General features: G+C 43.6%; 2 protein-coding genes across 4 annotated transcripts in view; both read left to right on the top strand.

Moving 5' to 3' along the window:
* Window positions 1–4,757, top strand: part of ZFAND4 (zinc finger AN1-type containing 4) — a 32,079-nt gene extending 27,322 nt beyond the window's left edge. Inside the window, exons 12-13 of one of the 2 annotated variants that reach the window (XR_011048098.1) lie at window positions 3,495–3,804; window positions 4,519–4,757. The gene's annotated coding sequence lies outside the window, so the exon portion shown is untranslated. Of the gene's footprint in view, window positions 1–3,494; window positions 4,458–4,518 lie in introns of those variants that run through there. The other variant, XR_011048097.1, reaches the window with a different exon arrangement.
* Window positions 4,758–5,364: 607 nt separating this feature from the next.
* MARCHF8 (membrane associated ring-CH-type finger 8) overlaps window positions 5,365–24,315 on the top strand; it is a 100,251-nt gene continuing 81,300 nt past the window's right edge. The window contains exon 1 of one of the 2 annotated variants that reach the window (XM_068399830.1): window positions 5,365–5,625. The gene's annotated coding sequence lies outside the window, so the exon portion shown is untranslated. Of the gene's footprint in view, window positions 5,626–7,081; window positions 7,232–24,315 lie in introns of those variants that run through there. The other variant, XM_068399831.1, reaches the window with a different exon arrangement.

The raw sequence follows: 24,315 nt of genomic DNA, 5'->3' as shown, positions 1-24,315 counted from the left end.
GGTGGTGAATTATTGCTGAAATTCGGTGTTCTGCACAGCACTACAAATTCAAAACAATACCTAATCACCAAAATAGTATGATTTACATGGTAAATGAGTTGCAAATAAAAACACTAAAAAAGGAAAAATCAGGGATTTTGAAACACCCTCTCTTCTTTGTATGTGTTTTTTTTTAACAAATGAATATGATTTTTTTTTAAAAATTGAACAATTTTTTTTTTTATCCATAAACTTAATGGGCGGACAGCCTTTTTATTTTACTTGAACTGTTGTTTGAACAGTAGACTTGGAATTATTTTACAGGAATCTAATTTGTACTTAATGTCAAGTGCTGGAACTGTTGCCCATAATGGGCCATATTTGGGGTATGGTAGTGGTTTGCTAAAAACCTGTGCTGGCTGGTGCAAAGTTACAACACAAAGATGTATAATGAAATATTTTTGTTTTTAAATGTGGTCTTGAGACTGAGAGTTGAGTGACAGGATTTCTTCTTAGAATGTCTGTCTTGGCAGTGATCATAGGTAGTTTGCTTTAGGGGAAACGTAGGACACATCAAAATAGATGGGATTAGCTTGAGATCCATCGAGTCCAGCATCTGTCTCTGAGAATAAGGGGTAACAGACACTTCAGAAGAAGGTGCAAGAATTCTGTAACTGAGTGTGCAGGAACCTGTTTTCAACACTGGATCTTACCTCCTATGCTAATGACTGGTCTGAATTGTGAAGAACTTGCTGTCTCAGTGTACAGTATGATATTAATTTGGATGCCTATAAAGGTCTAAAACTATTTTTGAATCTTCATAGATTCAGTCTCACTTATTTATGTGTAATGCGAAAAGCATTTTCTTTCACTATAGTCTTGAATTTCCTACCATTTTTGAATTGAAATTCATTTGGTCTAGCGTTACGAGAAAGGGAGAACAGCGTCTCCTGAATATTCGCTATGTTCTGTGCTTGTATCACATCTTTTTATGGTAGCAATTCACTGTCTTTGCTATTCCAGAGCCTCAATTATGCTTGCTGTCCTCTGAATCTCCTCGAATTTTGCAGTACACTTTCAGAGATCCTTCTGTCTTCTTCAGTTCCCTGATTCCCATTTTCCTGTCTTGTATATTTAGCTTTAAGCTCCTCAAGGTACTGTTACAATGGAAGCCTCTAAAATTGTGATTAAAATAATATCCGGCAAAATATGCCCAGGGTTCTTCTGAGGGAGGTCTTATAGAAATGCTTAGTAGTATTAATCTGCCTGTACTCTGGACAGGATATAAATAGCATTAGAGTATGAGGAGAAAATGTAGGAAAGCTCTGTAAGGGGAACATCTAGCTGAGTTCAGCACAATAGCTGTGCTTATGAGGAAGATGATGTCTGGGTTTTGTTGCACAGAGACAGGCTGCCTATTTTTACACCTTCACCACATCTGCATGATGCATGCACGCAATCTGTTTGTTGCAGTGGGGAGAGGCAAATCTGAAGTATTGACTGCTAAGAGGTAGGCTCAGAGAATGTCTTTCCTCCTCTGTATATTTGGGTTTGGGGGGAGTAAGTTAATATTACACTCCTCAGTGGTCTGAGTAGCAAATCTGGAAGTGTAGCACATCGGTCAGGTCCTTTTTCCAAGTTCTGGTCAGTAAAGGAGGAAACTTTACTTTGCAAAAAGCAAAAAAAAAAAAAAGGAAGAAAACTGTGAGCTGTAGTCCCAGCTGCAGTACCACCTGACCCCTGGAGATGCATCACTTGTCACTGAGCTTTCACTGTTTCCTAGTGGCGCATATCCTGCCTTGAATAAGCATTAAATTTACTGGGGTACAAAGAAGGGACTAAGGTACAGACTTATCCTTTATTTTATCTGGATCCTAAATGCCTTGCGGTGCTATAAGCCTTAATCAAGTGTGACACCTTAACGTTGTTGATTGGAATTCCCTAGAGCCAGTTCACCCATACTTAGACAACTACTCTTATCTAGAGAAAGTACCTTAAAAGGTCAGTTTGTTGCATTTGCCAAACTTTTCCTTAAGTTTTGAGGCTCGGTAATGAGAAAATCCCTATTAACACTTCAACAGAGGATAGCATTTATGAGGCTTGGGTTAGGTGTTATGACTGCAAAAGCTTATCTGTTCTGAGACAGATTCAAAGCTGTATCCAATCTTGTCAGTCTTCAAAGGCATCCTCACATGACTGTGAAGAGTTGCTGAAGTCTGCTGGGGTGTGTAGTCATATGCCTGTTTGTCACGTGCCATGCCGGATTAAACCCACTGCATGTAGGGCTGGCTACAGTCATTGTCTGCTGAATCTAAACATACGAGGGTCTTACAGCACTGTACTGGGAGAAAGGTTACAATTCGGTTTGCAGGCAGGAATGCTTCTTTCTTCTCTTGCTTTCCAAGTGGACTTCAATGGCAGATGCCACTCTGTCTCAGAGATGGGTTTTTCATCCTAGTGATTTTCCAAGGCCAGGTATTAGTCAAATGTATTTACCGCAGTGCTAATTTATATCCTGCATCTGAGACTGAAGAAAGTTTGAAAAATTTCAGGCACTTTGGAAATACACTTGTTAAGATGTCTTCAAGTCACCTACTTGGAGCTCTGGCAGAGGTTTTATTAAAGGTGATGCAAGCTTTGAAATCTGGTGCTTTTCTGGTAAAAGCTACTTAAGCAGACTTGGAACAGTGCATTCTGCTGGGTCGCTGTCTGCAAGTCACCAAAAATGGGGCTTACAAAGATAAATTATCTGAGAAAGAAAAATGGTTTCTTTTACAGTAACTGCAGCTCTTTGGCTATGCTGCATGTATATATTTGATGAGTAGCCTCACTTCTGGACTTAATTCCTTCTCTCTTAAATCACAAACAAAAGGTCAGTGCTTTAACACTGTACATTGCTTGTTCAGTGTTGTAACATCTTTCAGGTGCCTGCCATGCAATTCTCGGTCATCATCTAATTTCTTCTTTCATTCACTTCTAAGCTGTTGCCATTTACTGTAGCAGAATACAGTTTTCAGACAGTGAGCATCTTTCAGTCATCACATGTCTGAACATTCCTGTTTATAACATTGATGTTCTGGGCTGGCAAAGAGAGGGAGTGGTAGTTGCTCCTTTCCTGTTCTTGAGGGAATCAGAAAAACACTTAACTTTCTGTATTCTTGAAACAATCTCAGCAAATAATTTTCCTCATAAAATTGGCAAGAAAGATGCATCTAGTTTTCTTGATGTTCTAAGGGAGAAAATGGCAAAAAGTGCTCCCACCTATCCTTTAGAGCCAACTTAAAAACAATGCTGTGTGAAGCACATGGATAACAGGTTTTAAGGAATTCCAGGTCTTACAGAGGTAAGTTGTTTTCTTTCCTTTTCCTTTCAGAACCTGAAATAGTCTTTGTATGAATGAAAAACAGTCAGGAAGGACATAAACTTTATTTGTATTTCCTTCCGTCTTTCTACTTGAATTCACATCCATTCCTTTCACCTTCCCCTAATGCTCCTCTTTTTCCTTCTCTTACCAGAATCTGTTTTATTCACCTAGCACAGGCAGAAAACAGCAGAGCAACAGTGCAGGAAGGACTGAACCCTGGGCTCACCTTCAGTAAATCGAGGCATCATCAGAGAACTTTTTGGAGAAGTTCCCCTCATCTGTGCCAGTAGTGTGAATAGAAGAGAGTGAACAGATGGAGGAACACACAGCTCAGGATATGCAGGTGGAAGGAAGTAAAGGAACTGATCTGACTTGGAGAAAAACTAGCAGAGAAAAAGCCTCAGGAGTACATCCTGTCCTGTCTGCATGCATGTCATGTTTGCATGTGCAAGCACATACACGTATGTCTGAATTTAAAGCTTCCTAGTCATCAGGCTCACATTCTTTTATTTCAGTAGTTGTTATCTGGTCTAATAGATGTGTTTCTCTACATTTTAAATTAATAGCCACAAATTCACATACATGCATCTGAAATGAACGAGCATGTATGTACTTGAGTGCATGAAGGTGCTTATACCTGCCTATTCTTTGCAAGGGGTCTTTTAGGGATGTGGATTTTTGGGATTTACAGTCTCCCATCAGCCCCTCACATAAGTGTGATCCCCTGCAAGACTTCTCAGTATGCTTCCAGCCCTGAGGCTATAATGACTGTTCTGATTACAGTGATACAATACTGCATGGTTTTGTACAAAAAGCTGCAAGGAAGTGTTGCAGTTTCTTAAGATGATGACATAGGAGACGTGTAGCTCGTTAAATATATGGTAGCAGTAGTTTTAATTTATATTTGGAAACAGATTTTCCCCAGAAAATCTAAATAGCTTTGGAGACCCAAATCGCAATGGAATTCTAAAGTAATCCCCTGAAGTATTGTGGAGTTGCTATGGAAACATGCAGGTGCTCAGACCGATATTGTAGAATAAAAAGAATTTATAATTACCTGGGAAAAAATGAATTCTGCATAACTATGTGTTGTCATAACTAAAGACAAAAAAAAGAGGGCACAGTTGTAAAATGGTTTTTACTATTTGGGGTTTCTGCCCCACATCACTTTTCAGGTCTTCCTGCTAAAAGGAATAAAAGTATTTCTGAAAAGCATAGTCTTAATAACTGTACGCTAGATCTGTGCTGCTTCTAGAGAGAATTGGAGTCGCCGGGGCACAGAGGTACTTTTCCTATTGTGACTTTAAACAAATTGAATTTATTGTTGATGGCAAGTATTTGCAAAGGCCACATGTGTATGCTCACAGTCCGGATCCTGTGTGCAGGGCATCAGGGCAGCTATTTCTGCAGACCCATCAGTATCTTCAGCTAAGTGTGACATGCATTTCTAGGCACGTACTCCCCAGCTATGGTTTTCCCTTAACTTTGAGCCAGAGGTATCCAGTTAGCAAAGTGGAGATGTTTTGTTCCCATAATTTTTTTAAAACCTCATATCTCCTACTCAGATTGTGAACAGCAACACTAGCTAGAAGAATTTAAGATTTCCATTTGACTAATGGCCTTTCGCTTAAGTTTATTCTTTCTTCCTTATTTTTTAAATTAGCTGCAAATCTGGGGTGGGGGGGGGAACGTTTGCAAAGGCTTAGGTTTGCATTTTCTACTGAGGGCTGTGAGGCATGCAGGGAGGATGTTCCACAGTAGGGCTTGCTCTTCAGCGTTGAGGCTTTAGTCCTAGCTCTGCAGACCTGTGTTCAGGAGGTTGTTGCTGAGACTTTTAACTCAAGAACAGCAACACATGTTAAAATACTAGACAAGCTTTCTGGGGAAACGGAGAGACGGTGGAGTACTAATTGCAAAACAGAGGGAAGGCTTAGATCTGCAAAGGAATTTAGGCGCTTTGCTCCCCTTGAGAACTAAGGGTGTTGTACTGGCGGCCTATTGCGGCTTCTTTCATTTCAGGCCTAATCGTTAGTTATTCTAGTTTGCCTGGAAAATCTGCCTTCTGTGCGACTGCATTTCTGTATAATTTCTACTTCTATTCCAGTTGTGTCTACAGGCCCCTTTCCTAGCCTGGCACACAGTGCTGGGTAGTGAGCTATGCTGTTCCCACAGTGGGATACAATCCTAGCCTGAAGAAAATAATTGAAAAAACCCACAACAAAACAGACTGAGAGTATGAAGGAAGAAAACAGCCTCCTCTGAAATATCCCCATGGCCTCAAGGTAAGCCAGCAGTACAGTTTAGGATGGAAAGTGATTCTCTTTACGAGCCAGCATTATGATACACTGCCTATCAAGAGGACATGAGTATCATCACATCTGCACATTACTATACCCACATCTCTTATGTGGGGATGCAATCTAAGTATATGGTTTTTAACTTCAGTCTATATAGGACTAAATAGGAGTTGTGGACTCACTCTCCTCTTCCCAGGAGGACACGCTGTGTACTCTGTGGGTGGTGCTTCTCTCACCTTCACTGCATGGGTGTGCTGGATCCTAACTCTGAAATGTAATGGCAGAATTTCAGCCCAGCTTCTCTGTGCTCTGAAAACCTATTGTAACATGCCATTTTTCTGTAGGGGGTGGTTGTACTCTTCATCAAAAGGGGTTACCTTACTCATTTTACGCTTTTCTCACTGTTCTCTAAGGGTAAATGTAATCTCCCTGGAGTCCTCTAAATTATTGATGTGAAAAAGTGGAGACTCGGGAAACTGAACAACTTTGACTAGGTTTAGTGAATGAACTTGCATGCCAAGTCAGGAGCTTTCCTTGTTTTCTGTCTGTTTTTTCTCTTAATACTATCTTGCTTTCTTGTCAGTGCTGCAGTTCAGTGAGGCTGCCTGTCTTCCTGTTCTTTTTCACTTATTTCCAAGAGGGATAGATACCATGTCTGGCCAGAGGAAATCTCTCCCTTGGCATTTTCTGATAAAACCTCACTTTGCATTTTCCCCTGTATAATTCACCTTGAACCTTTTTGTTTATATAATCTTCTGCTGATAATACATGCAGGTGAATAACTAATACAAAACACCTTATGAAGGTGGCTATAAGCCATCTTCAGGCTTATAGCATACATAAATTTTTAAAAAGTCAAATGGCACCTATTAAGTTTAGCTATTTGCTTACAACTCTGAAGAGCAAGCCTTTCTCCCCTCGGACACGACTAGCAACACTGCTTGTGGCAGAGGGGGGTAAGGGTGAGAGCATAGCTCAGGACAGCTGGCGACCACTCGCTTCGCTGCCGATTTTCCCCCCACGGTTCCCGGCGAGTCCCGTCCCCGCCTGGCCCCCCCCACTCGCGCGGGTGCCAGAAGCCCTCCCGGCCTGGCGGCGGCCGCTGCCAACACGCGTGGCTGTTTCTGGTGAAGGTGCCCGGAAGACCGGGGACGGGGGTGGCAGCGGGGCCTCAGGCGGGGATGCACCTCCGCGCCCGCATGTCCCGAGCACGGCAAGCCCGCCCGCGGAGGAACGTTTAACCGGGAGGCGATCGGGATGAGCCCTGCCCCGACGGTGACACCCTCCCCGGCGGAGGGAGCCGCCTCCCCGGCGCGGTGCGGCCGCCTCGCTTCCCCGTCCTCCTCCAGGCCATGGCGGCGGGGGCGGGCCGGGGCGGGGCGGCGCGCTGACAGGCAGCCCGGCCGGCCGGGGAGCTACCGTAAACAGCAGCCGGGCGAGAGAGCCGGGGCTGCCCCGGCCCCGCAGGAGCCTCCCAGCCCTCGGCCCGTCGGCGCCACGGCCCGCCGCCTCCCGGCCCTGGGCATGGGCAGCAGTAGCCGCCGCAGCCGGAGGAGGAGCCGCCGGCCCGGGCCCTGTGCGGGGCACCAAGGTACGCACGGCCGCCGCCCTGGCCGTGGGGAGCTGCCGCCGCCGCTTCCTCCGCGGGGGCCGAGCCGGGTCCGTCGCCCCTCCGGCGTGGAGAGGCGGGGGGCGCCGCCGCGGGGAGCGAGGCCGGGCCGCGGGGGTGGCCCAGGACGGGCTGCCCGCGGTGCCTGCCGCTCGCCCAGCGCGGAGGCCGCCTGCCCCGGGGGGCACTGCCCTGTGGCCGCCGCACGTCCCGCCCCCGCGGGCACCATCTCGCCCCTCAGGCTCCGGCGGCGGGACCGGCCACCCGCAGGTGAGGCGCCTCCTGGAAGCCGGTCGGTGCCGACGGCGAGCAACAGGCAGCTGTGCGGGGGCGGCGTGGCCCGGCCCGCGGCTGCCCCCCGTGGGACCGGCCGCCGTGGCGTGGCGTGGCGTGGCGTGTCGGCCGGGGCCCGAGGGAGCGCGGCGCGGCAGCGGGGGTCGCCTCCGCGGGGCGGGGGCTGCGGCGGAGCCTCCCGTCGTTGGCCGGTGCGGAGGCTCCGCTCGGAGTGTTCAGGGCTGCTCCTCTGTCAGAGCTGAGGAAGAGGCACCTAATTCACCGGTAAGAGGCTTTCCCACCTCTGATGTCTTTGCTCAGCCTTAGCTCGTCTGTGTGCGCGCTGGTGCTGGAGTATTGGTATTGCTTGGCAGAAACCGAGAGCGGATCAGCTGAGTGGGAAAGGCACTGTGTTTGCACTAGGTCTCCGATTTGGAGGAGGACCCGAATTTGCATTCAGTTAGCGATGTGGAACGAAGATACACCAGAGAAGAAACTGTACGCAAGATGTGCTGGTCACAACGTGTTCGTAACGAATCGTGAAGTTTCACGGCAGACTGAGAAATAGTCAGAATTCCTTCATGCTTCCTGGAGCTAGTTGGCAGGTAGAGTAGTGCTCAAGTTGTTCTGAACGGTAACACTTCAGCTTTTCCACTTTTTAGTGTGCTGGAAGCACGAACAAAGCTAGAATTATAACGTGCAATGTGAAATCAGTTTGTTTCAAACTGCAGTGCAAGAGGGCACACAGCTCAGGCTCTGCAGTTGGCAAAGGACTTGTATACTTCTGAGCACAAAAAAAAATATTGATAAATAACCCAGCAGCATAAACATAGAAGGGACAATTTAGGTAGAGCTTGAGTGGAGGTGGAAGGAGATCTTGGAAGGAAGACAGGGGTGGAAGAGGAGAGCTGCTCTCACAATAACACTTCAGCTGAAGCAGCAGCAGTTTTTATGAACTTTTGCTGCTGAAATTCATTCTGGAGTAGTGTCAGATGAGGCTGAGGTTGATCCAGTAATAGCCCTGGTCAAAAATTTTCAGAGGAAAGAAGTTTTCTTTGAAAAACATCTGTTTGTCAAACCTAAGATGTTTTCTTTGAAACTTAACAACGTTGTGAATTTCCACTGATGCAGAGTTCTGCTAAGTCTGCCTCTGGACCAGGATTGCTGGAAACATCGAGGGCCCTGGCTCAAGGCTATGCCCAGCACCCAGGATAACACCTGCTGAGTAGTGTTGGCAGCTTCTCAACTGTGGCCCAAACCATTTGGTGCCAGACTTCCCCAAGCAACTCTGTAGCTGCTCGGAGAAAGTGAGACATTCCCCAGGATTTGATTCTGCTACAGTTGCTGAAACTGATAGGACTGCTGAAGTCTGAACAACTGCCCCTTTACTGAGGACTTCGTGTGACTTTGGTTAGAGTCTGATGTGAACTTAAAAAATTTGCAATTCACTGAATATTTGTTGTTATGGTGTTGGGGTTTTTTTTGTTGTTTTGATTTTTCAACTTGGCTTTCAGCTAGCCCTAGTCAGCAGTCTTGCTTGTAGAGGTAGACTAGTTGAAAAGAAGCGATTTTCTGTTTTGAGGTGTCACGTTGAAAGAAAAAGACTACGTCCCTTTTCATGCCTCAGTGTATGGATATGTGGCCAGAATTGGTGGAGGTGTCCAGAAGCGGCAGCTATGATTCCAGTGCTAGAAAATCTACCTGTTCCCTGGCTGCTTTTGCTCAGTCTTAAGCGTTATGAGGACAGGTTAATTCAGCATGCCAGATGAACTTTCTGTATTTTCAGGATGAGATTTTTTAAAAAAACTTCAGTTATTTCAGATCTAACCTTTTGGACAGGCACCTCTCCCATGTTCAAGGATGAAAGGACTCAATCTTCCCAGCTGCTGAGGCTGTCACATGTACTTTGGGCAATGTACCGAAGTCTCGTCTCTGCCAGCCTGATGTCCTTATTGCTCTTCCAAACACTGGTATTAGTGGGGGAGGCAGATCACTGCCAGCGTAGCTCCCAGTAGTAACACCGCTCAAGAAAGGAGCGGTAGGTGGCTCTTAAAGTCCTGAATTGATTCTGCTGCCTAAGAAAAAGGAGTCTTCTGCTTTTCAGTCTTCCCTCCCATATACCTCAGAAGCAGTCAGCCCTAATGTGACTGACTGATAGCCAGCTTCAGAAATGGTGAAGAATAGAGTCAGCATGTGGCCATTTGCCAGGAAAAATGAAAACAGGAATGAAGTGTCCTTTTTTAATTATTTATTTATGTATTTATTTTAATTTTTGTTTTGTTTTGCTCTGGTCCTGCCCTTCCTCCCTCCCCCAAAAATATAAGGAACTCTTGATCCTATAGAAGCGTCTAACTAGTGTTTTATAAGAGGCTGTAGCTGGGCTACTTTAAAAAATGAACAGGCTTTGAAGCAAGGAGCTTGCAGGAACCCTGAGCATCGTTGTGCTTGGACTGTGTCTGCATGTGGCAGACAAATAGTGAATACCGAGGCTGTAGAAGGCTATAAAGAATGGAAAACTTCAAGTCTGGGAAAAACTTCACTTCTAGGGCGTAAGGTATTAGAGGGGAAATCTTCCTGGGGAACAGGCTATCCAGTTACTGCCTGCTCCAGATCTTTTTCTGGAGCATCTCCTGCTAGCTGCTGCAGGAACTGAGTGAACCACGTAAACCACACATCTAATTCACTGTATTAATTTCCATAGTGAGACAGAACTTGTGCAGGGTTTACTGTGACATCTGTCTTGCTGTCTTGTGCATTGACTGCAAAGATCTGGTGGCAGCTTGCTTTGGCATATCAGAGCTGGCATTAAATTTGCTGGGTGGGCCTTGTTCATTGTGAAGTTTCTCAGCTCCAGGTCCTTGAAACACTCTTCACTAAGTTTGGGCCAGTTTTACTAGTTCTGTTGTCTGGCTTTTACTGAAAACACTAGTTGTCCAAAGAACTCATCATTTCCAAAACAGATTGTTTCTCACTGCTTCCCACATTATTTTTGTGGGTCTTGATTATCAAGGTATCTAACCACATTCGTGTGAAGCATTAAAAAAACAAATAACGTTACATGGTGTTTATTGATTCTGGGGTAGGTAAATGGACAAGAGCCCTTGGAAGCAGTCTTTTTGCAATTATTAAGAGCTGTGTTATTCTCAAATGTAACTCGTCACCAGACAGCCAGACAGTTCACAAACAGCAATAGACATCTCAGCCATCAGCAGTTTCTAGTGCTTGCAATTTCTTTCCCCAGGGACCAGGGGGAAGGCTAGCCTTTATTATGTGCCCAGCTGGTTATCGGGTTTGGGCCGTTTTAGATATATGTAAATGACTGTTGAACTTCTCTGTCTTTTAAAAAAGATGCCCCTCTGGAGTTCACCTTTGATACCTGCAGGCAAGTGGGGGAGCTTGGTCACACATCCTGAATTTGACCAGACATCTGGCAGAATGTTGTGGTTGATTGAACTTGACTGAAAACACTGCTGGAAATATTGATGCCAGGTATATGTCTAATACATGGAAAATACTAAAAGATTCTAGAAATTGTGGCTGAGATTTTCCACAGTTTGATGAAAACAATTCAACTAGTAGATGAGAACTTTATCCCTGGAGACTCATTTAAAGATCCCAGTTGTAAACCTTGCACAATATGTGGCCAGAATCAATATAGAATATAAATATTGTATATTTTGGGGTAGGTAAATCCTATGTATTAGTTAGGTATGCCTTGATATCTGTCCCTTAAAACTTCTGTTCCTTTCGTTACAAGGAATAAAAATATTCCCAGCTGTTCTTTCCTGAGCAGGTAGCTTCATTTGTGTCATGTCTTGGACACAGGACAAGAAACATTTCTCTTTGAATCAAAGGGTCAGTTGGATAAGGCAGAGGGGAAGGAAAGAAAGTTAGAAGGATCTAGGGTGACGAACAAAAAAAAAAGAAGAAAAAAAAAGAAAAAAAATGGATGCAAGGTTACACACAAAGTTGCTAGTTTTTAAAAAAGCATACAAATCCTCGGTGCCTCCCTTCCTCTCAAATGTACTTTATTTTTAAAAAGCCTTTCAGTTCCTCTTTGTTGCGTATAGTGAGCCTGCAAGGAAGAGCATCTGTAGAAAAAAAACAACACTTCTTAATGAACAGATAGGCTTCCCCCTGGGTCTGATCTGCTGATTCTAATGACCAGAATAATTTGTCACTCAGACTTACTTAGTGCTAATAACTCTGTGCCATCGGTGTGGCTTGACGAGGGGAGACGTGCTTCTGTTCTTGTTGCCAGAGTTGGGTGTTAAGTTCTGCTTTCTTGTTGTTACACAAGAATTTGGACGGGGGCAGCAGTGGGGGTCCGTGTATTGCCATGACTTCTAGTGCCGAAGGTTACTGGCTTCTAGACACGGCTTTTGGGTGATTTTTGCCAGTAGAGGATCATTTGAGTAGTATTAACTGAACAGGAAGCAACAGACTCGCTGTGTACAACCTGCCCTATAGCACCAATTAAATGTTGAGGAAGTATTCGGTCAAATCTTGCTACCGTAAGTGCTTCTCTTGGCAGCGGGGCTGAACCTGGCCTTTACCTTCCTGGGAGAGGGAAGGTGATGTGACAGGGATTATTAGTGGGATCTCCTCCCTTCCCAATTACTGCAGCGCTTACAAAAGGGATGCCTTTGTTTAGTTTCATTCATAATGACCTCTAAAGGCATCTCTCGGTGGAAGACCCTCCTTCGAAACCAAAGGGGGTTGTGGCAAGACGAAGAGCCTTCTCTGCCTATTTATATTTGCTTTCACTGTCACTGGTTCCTCATGTCGCCCAGGACAGAGGATTAATCTCTCTGATCCCTCTATTTCTAGTTGTAAAAGCGCAGTGTGCTATTGAGGGTGATTCACTACTAGGCCAATCCTGGTTATAATCTCTTGTAACTATGAAGGCATCAGTCAGAAGAGGAAGGCTAATGGAAAAACATGGCATATTTCTGTGTGTGTATATATATTTTTTTTTCTTCTGTGTGTATATATATATTTATGGGAAGATTGATGGATTGAAAAACAGGGAGTGATGCAATATGGGGCTCTGCTATGCTTTCATAACATGGGCTGCATTATAGCAATAAATTCTTGCAAATGCCTCCTCTTGCCCTGTCTGAGTCTGTTTGTCCCCTTCTTGCCTGTTTCCCATGGCCTCCTTCAGGAAACCACTGTTAAGGGACTTGTGCTTAACAACGTGATGAACTCTGCTGCAACAGATAGAAAGTGAAAGTTGGCAGTAGCTTTTCTGTTCTTAATAAGCCTGGTAAAGTCTGACTTACCAGAGCAATGGGAAGAGCACTAGGTGATAGTTTACTGTAGGTGATGACAGAGAAGGAAATGCACACAGGAGCAGTCTGGCTCTTTCTGAAGTTAACAGTAGGCTTTGGTTTTTCCTTTCTTTCTGGTAAATTTAGTGAGTTTCCCTCGTAGTTCTGCATCCAAAATGTTGTCTGTTTAAATGTGATTATTGTCATCATAGCGTTCAGGGTCATTTTCATCTAGAGCTTGCCTGCCGAATCTGAACCTGAAATGCCAGGACTGGAAAGGATAGTTGTTGTCAGTGTTTTTTCTCTAGCACAATCGTTTACATTGAAGCTGCTTCTATAAAATGTGTGTGTGTGTGTATACGTGCACGCATGTAATATATAAAAAACAAATAGACTGAAGCCTTGCAGAGGAGCTGCTGCTCTTTGACATCGCAAATGATCTCTACTTATACCAAAAGGCGTAAATGCATACTGAATTAAATGCTGTCTTGTTGCAAAGAGGGGAGGGAAAATCTGCTTAGCTCTAAAAAGAAGAGGAAGTTTACTTGCAGCTGAAGGTTTGTTGTGAGAGCAGAAATATGATTCTTGTTCCTTCTTCTGGCCTATATTTTCTGGTTTAAGCTACTTCACCTGTGTGTACCTTTGTTTCCTGCAACTCAGTTGTCATCTGTATCATGTTTTTTTGTAAGGTTCTTGGATTTTTTAAAAATGTTCTTTTAGCCTGCTTTCCAAGGGGAAGTGGGCTTATGCAATCACAGTGCCAGTAACTTCTGAACCTGTTGGCTAGACATCAAGTATTTGATGGAACTTTAGATGTCACAGGAAGAAGGGAATGTAAATTGCAATGTCACAACCTAGAGCTGCAGCCTCACCCTGTACCAAAGCACTTTTTTAGACACAAGATAGTTTACGTGGGTGTGTGGCTCTTATGAAGCCTGCCACCACAGGATACCAAACTGTAGGATGTGAGACTGTGCTAATCCTTGTGCCCATGGGATGGCCTTCTTCCATGGCAAGGCCTTCTGAGAGCCATGGGGATAAGGTTAAGTATTGTTACTAAATTAGAGCTGGCACGCTGCAGCTGACTCTTCACAAAATTCATGTGGCACAGTGCAGGGACTCTTCATAAAATTAATGTTTAATAACATAAGGGGGTGGAGGGAGGAGAGATTCCCTGGTAAAATTACAGGAGTCTTGTCAGGCTGGCTTGATTTTGGGAGTTAACAAAAAAAGTAGCATGTTTGATTAAAAGATTGAAGGAGATTTTAACTTTGCTCTTGGCATAACAAAGCAGAAGCCAACAAAAATGAGATCAAATTTCAGCCTTCTAAATGCATCGGTGTTCTTATGCAGTGTGTTAACACTGTAGCCTTGAAATCTCTCATTGCTTTGGGGCATGAAAACTGTATATTGCCTTTTAGCAGTTCCTTTGCATGAGACGTGTATTTTGTTTCTGTGATTCTCATGACAGCGATGTTCAGCTAGTTTGTACCCTTCGTCCTAGGGTCAGACCTGAGAGGGGAGGATAACTTGTTACTGAGACTGCTAGAGTTAAGACTTTCAAATGTTGCAGAAATATTCACCAATATTCACCAAGTTGCTTTCATCACATAATTGCAAGGCTTGGAAGGTCTCCATGTTGTTCTGTACAAGCTGCTACATGCTTTGGCAGGTGTGTGAGAAAGAGGCCTGTTCTGGCACACCTGCAGAGCTCTGGAGCTCCCAAGGCCTTTTAGAGACAAGATTCTTTTTATGTGCCCTCCTGGGAGTGTAGGAAAACTGCACTGTGATGTTTTCCAGGCAAATCCGTGAGAAGGTGGGGTTCACAACTCTGTTGTATGTTCCAAATGGCAAGAGGTTCAAAATTATTCCTCTTTGACCTTTCCTGATCCATCTGATTACTTTCTTAAGTGAAAAGTGTGGCTTTATTTCTAGTGAGGCAATGTGCAAGTGATAGATCAGAACTGCAGCTTCAAAGTTGTGTGTTCAAAGAAGCAGGAGATGGCCCTGCCAGAGCCCTGTGCCTCGTACCAGGGTTGCCTAAGTGCTCGTTGCTTTTTATCCCTGCTCAGTAAGGCTGCATCTGAGATGCGCATAGTGAAGTGTGGAAGCATCTCCTCTACACACCTACAAGCCAAATGCAGCAGGGTAAGTCTGATGTAAGCTTTGTAGTCTTTTGGTGGTTTTCTTCCCAGGATCACAGCCTCCCATGGTCAGCATTTGGTGTTTTGGGGACCCTAAGGCACTTGTATATGCACCAGGCCTTGGCTTTTATTCACTAGTGGTGTTGATATCAACTTCTCCAACCACAAGGCAAGAATCCCAGCTCAGTTGCTGTTGAACATGTTTGATTCAAGATAAGATTTCTCACTTGCTTTCCTTCGTTAGTGATACCCTGGCAAGAAGCAAGCATAGCATTGTGTGGTCCAGCTGCCTGAGAGCAAGGAAGCTGAGTCAGGATCAGTTCCTTATGTAGAAACGGAATTAGGTACATCATGCGTTTTATTCTTGGCTGTGATCTTCCATTGTGTCTGTTAGACGTTTGTTATGGTTGTTTGCTTTCTCTGTGTACTTGAGCTCTTCTTGTCAGCCAGGACACATGTTCAGTCTGTCTTATCCATCTTTGAATGCCTACTGGGAAGTTTTTCAGTTGGCGTGTTCTCACTGGGCAGTACTACAGGTGCTTTGCACAGACTTGGTAGGGCTGTGATGCCCTGCAGCGCCCTGCTGATTAGGCTGCTGGTTGGCTGGTTGCCAGCTGTCTTTTCACATCCTCCATGGCTGCTGTATTTAGGCTCTCCAGTTTATAAGATCTGCATGGGTTTGGCTTAGCCTGTCTTTACTGGCTGTGCTTGGTACCGGGATTGTGGGAGGAAGCTGCAGGGATGGGTCTGCTCCAGGGTAGATGCTCTGCTTAGGGAAGGTAGGTTTGCCAGTTGCATCTTGGTGCTTTGGTATTATCTCTCTTTCCACATGACCCCACAAAGCATATACTCATCCCTTGTCACACAGTTTGCATTGCTGCTTCTGTGAATAAGGGAGGAGAAACTCAGGCAGCTGAAGATGCAATCTCTGACTGACCTCCTTTGAGCTGTATCCTGTGTGGCTCATGGACAGGTCTTCATGGTTGATGTAATCAAACTAATGCATATGAGAGACACTTGAGCCAGGAACAGGGAATTTAATAAGATGACGGAACTGTTGGGTTTCAAGTCTGAAAGTAATTCTTGTCAGCAGGGGATGGGAGTGGAAAGCGGCATGACTGTACACAGTGCATCCCACCATGGCCAGTAACACAGACATACTGCAGCACAGACCTGCTTTTCTGAAATGCTGTTTATCCTCAGTCTCCCGCAACCCCAGCGAGTCAAGGAGAGTTGGCAAGTTTCTGAGCTGAGCCTTTCTTCCATGGGCCTTTTCTTCTTTCTTTATTGGAATATGCCAAAAAAAGAGAAGAAAATCACTGGCAGGCTAATTCATGCTTTAATCTGGTGAGCAATAAAACAGTGTAGTAGGCTGTTGCTGGGCCTTCTACGACCCCTTCTGTAAAAGGTGCCACTCCAACATGACAGCTGTCAGAGGGATGCGTGACTCAGGCTTGTGTGTGTCTTCACCACTGGTGTGTGAAGGCGGCCATGTCTTTCCAGACCTCTTCATGTCCCCTTGCCATTCTTTCTAGGCTTGGAGCGAGAAACCTGAAGATCTTAAGAAGTCTCTTCTCAGCTGTATGATAGCTGCTTCCTCTTTCCTCTGTTTCCTGCAAAGATGACTGAGAGATTATGGCTTTTGAAGAGATACTAAATGATGCGTTGGAAGTTGGTGTGTAAAATGTAGTCTTAGAAGCAGCAGTGACTAATTTACAACTGACTGCAGCTCTAGCTCAATCAGAAGATTGCTAAAAATAATCCACCTTCTAATTCCACAGTTGATCTCTAATTAGAGAAGTATTCTAATTCGTAACCTGCAGATAGGACAAGATCAGAAACTGAAGTGATACCTCTGTTTTGCCAGTCAGGAAAGTCTGGGCAGTATTAGTGTTTGGGAAGGGAATTTCAAGGGGAGACCAAGTGCTGTAAGGGCAATAGTACTGAGTTTGCACTGGATTCGTGGTGAGTCTTTGCCCCAGCTAAATGCTGTAGGGTGCAGTTTTGCCAGCAGTCTTTTTTTTTTTCAGGCAGAGAAGATCCCTCCTTGGTGGGCATCTTCTTCCTAGAGTTTTTTTTTTTCTTTAAAGAAACACACCCACCCCAAAAAACCCAATCCATGAGCACACAAATAAATATTTATATGTGTGCTATGTTGTTGTTTCCTGCTTGAAGGTGTTAGGTAGCATTGGTTAAGCATTGTAAGACAGCTGCCTGCCTGTGCTGTGGAAGCAGCACAACAAGGAAGAGGAAGCCTTTTCAGCTGAGATATTTAACATTTCCAAAGATTGGGATCTAAATACTTTTTAGCCTCTTTTTGGTGTCATTTCTAAGTTAGACGGTTTCTGTCCTCTGTAATGAGGCAGTGAGAGATCAGCTGGCCTTGCTGAGCTGTGAGACTTCTGTTAACTCTGCCTGAAACGTAGGTCACGTGAGATGGTACCAAATTACTGCTTCAACAGAAGATGGTAATGGGAGCTTTTGCTATCGCCAGGTAGTACCAATCACTGAATAGCACTTGTCCCTGTAAAGCAAAAGTGTAACACCCTCCAGGACCAAGGCTTTATGCCTCATTCCGAGAGAGCATGGTAATGGAGGAGGACTGTGTCAGGCACAAGGTCACTTGTGACACAGAGGGGACTGTGCCTGTTCTAAGCACAGCACTGCTTCCTCTAGCACCCGGAGACTGAAGGGAATGATTGAGTCTTCCAAGGAGAAAGCAGCGGTAGTTTGGTCACTTGTGGATTCCTGTGTAGTTCAAAAATAGCAGAATTCATATCCTTCGTCTTTAAATACTTTGTGACCATCTTGATGCTGCTATACAGCCCATGTGTGGGAGCCTGGGCCAAAGATGGGACTGTCTCTGGAGTGGAACATGCCAACTGTTTTTAAGTGAGCAGAAAACTGAGGAGATTTTGTCTTGATTTTCTGACATCTGTTGCATATGGAATGCGGAGTAGTTGTCTTTTTTAAATTAAAAAAAACCACTGGCATTTGCCATTTAAAAATGGTTAATAAAGAAATATGTCCTTATCTCTCAATTAGCCTAATTCAGCAGACATTGAAATTATTTGTCTGTAGTAATTTTTTAATCTACTCTTTGGAAAAGCAAATGTCCCTGAATGTTATTGTAATTGTAATTGCTTAGAGGAGGAAACCACATGGTCAGCAGGTATGGGTCCTGGAAAATATGAAGGAGAGTAGAGTGGGGTCGGGTGGGTTTATCTCACTGCAGCTCTGAATGCAGTTGATGCAAAATTCTGATGTGGCCTCAGCAGGTTCAGTGCTCCTTCAGTGCTCCTCTTTCCAGCAGAGCATTTTCCTCTGGGACTGATGAGATTTTAGCTTAATAAAAATAGATAAATAAAGTTTTTCTTCTTGCTTTCAGTTTCAACAGATACTTGATAGAAACTGCTGTTCCTTCCAGGTTTTGTCTTCATGAATGTTTCGTATTTTACAATAGTGGTCACGTGCACCAGAATTGCATGGGCCTTATTTAGCACCATTTCATCTCTCTGGCTCCTGTCTAAACTAATTTAAAGCAAAGAGCATCTGTTAGGGGAGAAGACAGAAAAGCCACTTCTAAATGTGATTAGGTTGAAAAACGTAACATGTCAATTGGTATCAGTGATGTGGCCGTGATCCTGAATTTTATTTTAAGCCTTTTCCTGTTTGGACAACTTCCCATATCAACTTCTTTTACTTGCCCTGTGGATATGCAACAGCATCCCAAAATCCGTTCCACCGTATCGCCCCAGCTATCACCAGGTTCCTTCTAAACCATCTTTTGTGTGACAGCCTGTTGCTCTTTAATGGCCTGGGCTTCTCACCCTTACTAGACACTCAAAGATTGCTTGGAGCATCTGCTGGAGGAAAAACTAGAAGTCATTTCAACAGTAAGGCAACAGAGCACTACAAGTCAGCCTCTTCTCCAGCAGCAAGAAACAGACCTGTGCAGTTCTCGGGCTTTCTCATGAATAGGCACAGTTTCTCTGTACCTGGATACTTCACACTGTCTTAGCAGCCTTCTGCAGCGGGCTGTGGTTGACTGGCAATGAGCAGCTAGCGGATGACAGAGGGGCTTCAGAAATGCTGCTTTAGTTCTGGTGACAGAAAGCTGTGGTGGATTTGATTTAATAGGATTGTGTACAGATCTTGCAAGTGCATAGGAATGGTTTGGTGGAGTGTTGTGCTGTTTCTCTAAACTAAAATCTCTAAACTTCTAAATATTTGTAGAAACAAGGGAACTAATACTGGATGGGACAGAAAGGGTCAACACTTGATTACTGAACTGAGAACGAGGATAACGGCTGAGGATGCAACTGCTGGACACTGGTTTCTTGTCCGTGTAAGAAGGCAGCGATTTAAAGGAATCCACAGTTGTGCATTCATCTCATGATCACATCCAGTGGCTATTTTAGGTATGGTGGGGATGAACGGCCCTTTATAGACTGTGGTAAGGAATGCCTTGTCTGTGGGGTTCAGTAATGCCAGTCCGTCTTTTTGGGTGGCACAGAACACTGTTGTGGGGGGAGAACCGACATACGCGTGCCAGCACGCTCGCATGAAATAACACCCTAATGAAGGGAAACTGTTTTTGCTGGTGCTTCTCCGCTGCCAGGGCGTGTTAGTGTCAGCGCTGGCGTGGGGAGGCAGGATGAGGGAAGCCAGGCTGTTTCTCAGCCCTCTGAAACCGGTTGCCTGGCCTTTAAACTACACCAGGGACACTTCCAATAAGAAGAGCACATGCAGTCTTTTTAACCGCACAACATATCCCATGATAAGGTTGCAGCTGGAAGAGGCTGTCTTGTTCTGGCACTGAAGGGGAATTAATTCTGTTCACAAACCTGGACTCTGTCTACAGGCTTTGTACAGCTTTACTTTTTAATTATAATGCTGTGAAACAGAGGCTCTTAAACTCTGCATCGCGTAATTTTCATGTTGAAATTGATGAGGAATATGATGTTTGTCTGGCTAGCAACTGTCTCAAATCAAGATCTGGTGAATTTTGGTGAGGATGCAGGTGTGAAACTGAGGGAGTGACTCAGATGTGTACTGATCTTATTGCTTGTCTTACAGTAGCACTTCAGTCTGTGCTCTTGGTTGTACCAGGTACCGTACATTGCCATGGTAAGTAAGGAACACCACCACCCCCACAGAAGCTCTCTGTGCAGCTGAAACAGCCTGGAGGGGGGAAGTGGAAATATTGTTATCCTTGCATTGCACAGAAGTGACTAAACTGAAGAACTTAAGTGATTTGCCTTCCTGAACCACAGCCAGCAAGCACACCTCTGTATTGCTGATATCTGAAATAAAGTTAAAGATGGGTGTTTATGTTGATGGGGCTGTGGACATCCCCAGCTGGTTATTCTGCCTGGAGCACAAGTTCTTGTGCAGCTTGCAGTACTGGTCCTTTCCATGTTTCCCTCTGGAGAGGGGGTTCTTTTTGGACATTGGCAAACATACAGAGAAGGTATCAGCATGGAAAAAGACGGAAACAAAAAACCATAGAGTAGACATGCTATTCTTGAATATACTTCCCAACAAAAAGCTCTCATCGAAATCTGTTATGCTTTAATGACTCGTAGTATTCCCCTGTATTTAAAATGTATTTAAAACATTTTAACTTCAGGGGATAGCAAATGACTTCTGGTAGCTAGTTTTGCATCAGAAGTTCAGGTTGCTTTAAAATGTGGGAAATTATGGTTGAAAACATAATTTACCGATGTCATACAAGTTAGTGGAAGAACCAGGTACGGGATGCGTGGTACATTGCCCTTTTTACTCTGTACTTGAACTTTTGAAGACACTGGGTTTGGGCTGTCCAGTTGTATCATGCAAGTCCTAAAGAATGTGGTTTGTAGATATTTCCTTAGAAAGAGTTTAGAGGTTTGTCATAATAATCCAGAAATCTAGATTTTATTAAGACTTCCAGAGCAAAGATATGTTGTAACTTAAACCTGTAAATAAAGAGTTACTTGGCATTTAACTCATAAATCATTCAAAAGAAATACATTCTTATGTGCACCACTTTGGAAATTTCTTATTCACCCAGAGACAAAGAAGGAATGATTTAATACTTCTTCAAAACACAGAATCATTTAGTCAATAGTATATTCTTTTTACTCTGGCTTGGGAGGAATGTTTTGCCTGGTAGCAGTTAAACAATAGTGAAGAATGTTGCTTAGGCGCCTGTTGTTCATAAATAGCTTTTATAACTGATAGCCTCTGATGTAATGGAAAATAAGTGATGTAACATAGGATTTTCCTAAAAATGTGTCATTGTTATCTGTGTACAATACAGAATGTGAGCAATGTCCTCACTGAACAATGATGAGATTGTTTTGTTTCATCACTCTCTTGCATTGTAAATATTTAGACTGTTTGAGAAACACAGGCTTTGATTGTCTTCAATGTAAATTTATGCATTTGTTTTTAATAGTCTGTATTAATTTTGCAGATAAAAATACAGAGCAATTTTTCACTGGATTGCAGAACTGATTTAGAGTGTCATGAACCCCAAAAGGATTTTAGTAGAGAATGGGAAGTGATCATAAATTATCCATAAGTGTTACATTGGACTTGTGTACTAGACTAGAAATTTGCCTGCAAATATGTGTTGGTGCAGATTTCTTTCACTGGTCTATACATGTATTAGTATTGTTTCCATTTGATTATAACCTTCATTAACATTTTCTTTTAAAAAACACCAATCATCATATGGAGTGCTTTGCCAAATCATAATGATCATGTGGGCATTTTCCCCAATAGATTTGCTATTATTCTGGAGGTCTGGGGTGTTGCCTTGTCCTTGACATGGTTGGACTTGATGATCTTTTAGGTCTTTTCCAACCTTAACAATTCTATGACATCACTTGCTGTCTTTCCCTGGCATGTCATAGTTTTGTGGGGTTTGGCTTTTGCCCATAAATAGGATGGAGGGGAGTGTTTTTTGTATCCAGTGGATGTACTCTGGACCCTTCTGCGCTGATTGCAGGGTGATCTACAATTGCAAGGGACCAACTGCAGCAATCTTAGTGGGCCGTTCCCAAACCTGTAAGGTCAGTAATCTGACCTTTTTTATCTTCCTTTAATTTAAGAATCTCAAACTGTATGAAACCTCACCACTGCTCACTCTAACCATTTCTGTGGGTGGGTAAGGAAAAGATGCATTGACTATTGCATCACCAGCGTGCACACTGTGATGGAATCCATGTAGGTTACTGCTGTGCAATGCTTTTGGACACGTAATGAAGAAGGAAAACCACCTTTTCTCAAAAACTAGCCATAGGCGTGGTACGGTGGCATGTTGTTATCTGGCAATGAATATTATGAAGAAGCAAGTCATCATCCATATCTTTAAGAAAAAATTCATTTGAGCTGTGTGATTAAGACAGCCTAATTTTTGCTCTGCAGTGTGGCTTCAGTGCCAAATTGGAGGGAAGAATGCATCTTCTGGAGGGGGGCATTAATTTCTCAGGACGCCATTCTCATTGTGGGAGTTGCTGGGATCATGGCAAAGAGTGATAACAAGGCAAGTCCCGTATGTGCTGTGATATTACATCCTGCTTGCAGCAAAGCTGTAAAGACTCACAGCCTGCAGTGTGATACGTGTGCTGGACCTGCTCTGTTTGGAAGCACCTCGGGGCAGGAAGATGTGTTTAATGTGAAGGGTGAGGTGAAATGGTGATTATCTAGGTGAAAAAAACGAGTGGCACCCTGTTATGCAAATGGATTTGGAAATTCAGTGGAGCAGGTAGAGCAACTTCCTGGCTGAGAAAACTGCAGCCCTTGCTGTTGACCTCTCCCAGCCCCGCACCGTTAGGGCTTCCCAGGGTAGAGAATGAAACTTCTGCTTTACCTCTGTTTCTTTTTGCTTGTTATAGTTAGAGACTGTCCCAGGGATTATTGCTGATGTTATTATGGACTGTTTCATCAACAAATATACAAGGGGAGTACTTAAAAATGTGTATTACCTTGCAGACCGCTGATGTAGTTTAAGAAGTTTTGCCTCTGTAGCAGTAGCTTACTGCCTGTGTGTGTGTGTGTGTGTGTAGGGCGCCTGGTGCTTTGTTCTTTCCACAGGACATCAGGAATGATCACTGATGCTTCCGATGTGGGTAAGTTGCTATTAGTAGCATAAGCGGACAAAAGTAATTTCTTTTTTTCTCAAGGGACTGTAATGACTGTATTATTTTGTTATTAGAACAGAGGGAAGTGACATTTGTTTTCTTCTGACTGTTACCAAGCTAGTTCATAATTGCACTTAGCAGCTGATTTGACTTGAAGGGGGCAGATTTTAAGGCATCTGTTTATGAGAGGTGCAGATCCTGCTTAGCTTCCATTGAAATCAAGGGAGAGGATTGCTAAGAGCTCTGGGACCATTATTTATTGATGCTGTTTAGCAGCTTGCTTGTCTAGTTGGATTATGTTTGTAAAAACAATCATATTTTTATTTTGAGAGGAGTCAGCTAGAGCTGGCAGATACCTCTCTCTCTCTCTCTGTGTTCTGTGTGGTCTGAAGCTATATATTCCTGTACATTAAAAAGCTTTCAAAGGGAATATGGGTAACATGCAGAAGGATCTCTTGTCCCCTTTCTAAGTCTTTCTTTTTATTTCAGCTATATGATAACATATTTTTTTTTTAAATTATTACAAAAAAAATGGTTTTACGTCTTGAAGCTAATTATTTTTAGGACATCATTAGCAGGTGGAGGAAAGGAGGAACTGAGATAATGAAGGGAGAAGTTGCAGCTGAGCTAGTAAACAATGCAGGATATATGGGCAGAAACATAGCTCTAAGTAGCAATAATCCAGAATTATATCTGCCTGAGCTGAGTACAAGGGTTCTTTTCACTTCTAACGTTGTACTAGCCCTGAAAGGAGGGAAAGAAGTGTTAGTTTCTCTCCCTTAAGCTCCCTTGATTAGATTTGTTTGTCAAGTTAACAAATGCATGTAAGTGCATGAGGCTTGATAACATCTCTTAAATAATGCTGTTAACAAAGTACTGATTAAGCTACAGTAAAACAAAGTGAAATGCAGATGCAGGATCTGCTTTTTGAAAATGCACATCTGTCACCTCTAGAAAAGGATTATATAAGCTACATCAGTAGGGGAGGGGTCCGGACAAGCTCAAAATAAAATAAATACAAGATTCAAACTGGAGCCAACACAAGCTAATAGGATTGGAAATATTTGCAAATATGGAAAATGTAGCGTATGGAAAGTAGGCATAAGCTATATCCAGCTGAAATGCCAGGGTAGATAAGCAAAATTAAGATGCATACAGGAATTTGCTAATGTCCCTGGATGAGGGCTTCTGTTACCTTCAGAGCAACAACAACAACAACAAAAAAAACAAAACCGAAGGATTTT

This window comes from Nyctibius grandis, chromosome 4 (assembly GCF_013368605.1).
Source record: "Nyctibius grandis isolate bNycGra1 chromosome 4, bNycGra1.pri, whole genome shotgun sequence".
Classification (NCBI taxonomy): domain Eukaryota; kingdom Metazoa; phylum Chordata; class Aves; order Nyctibiiformes; family Nyctibiidae; genus Nyctibius; species Nyctibius grandis.
The sequence above is the reverse complement of the archived record's forward strand: the minus strand, read 5'-3'. Positions and strand labels throughout refer to the sequence as shown.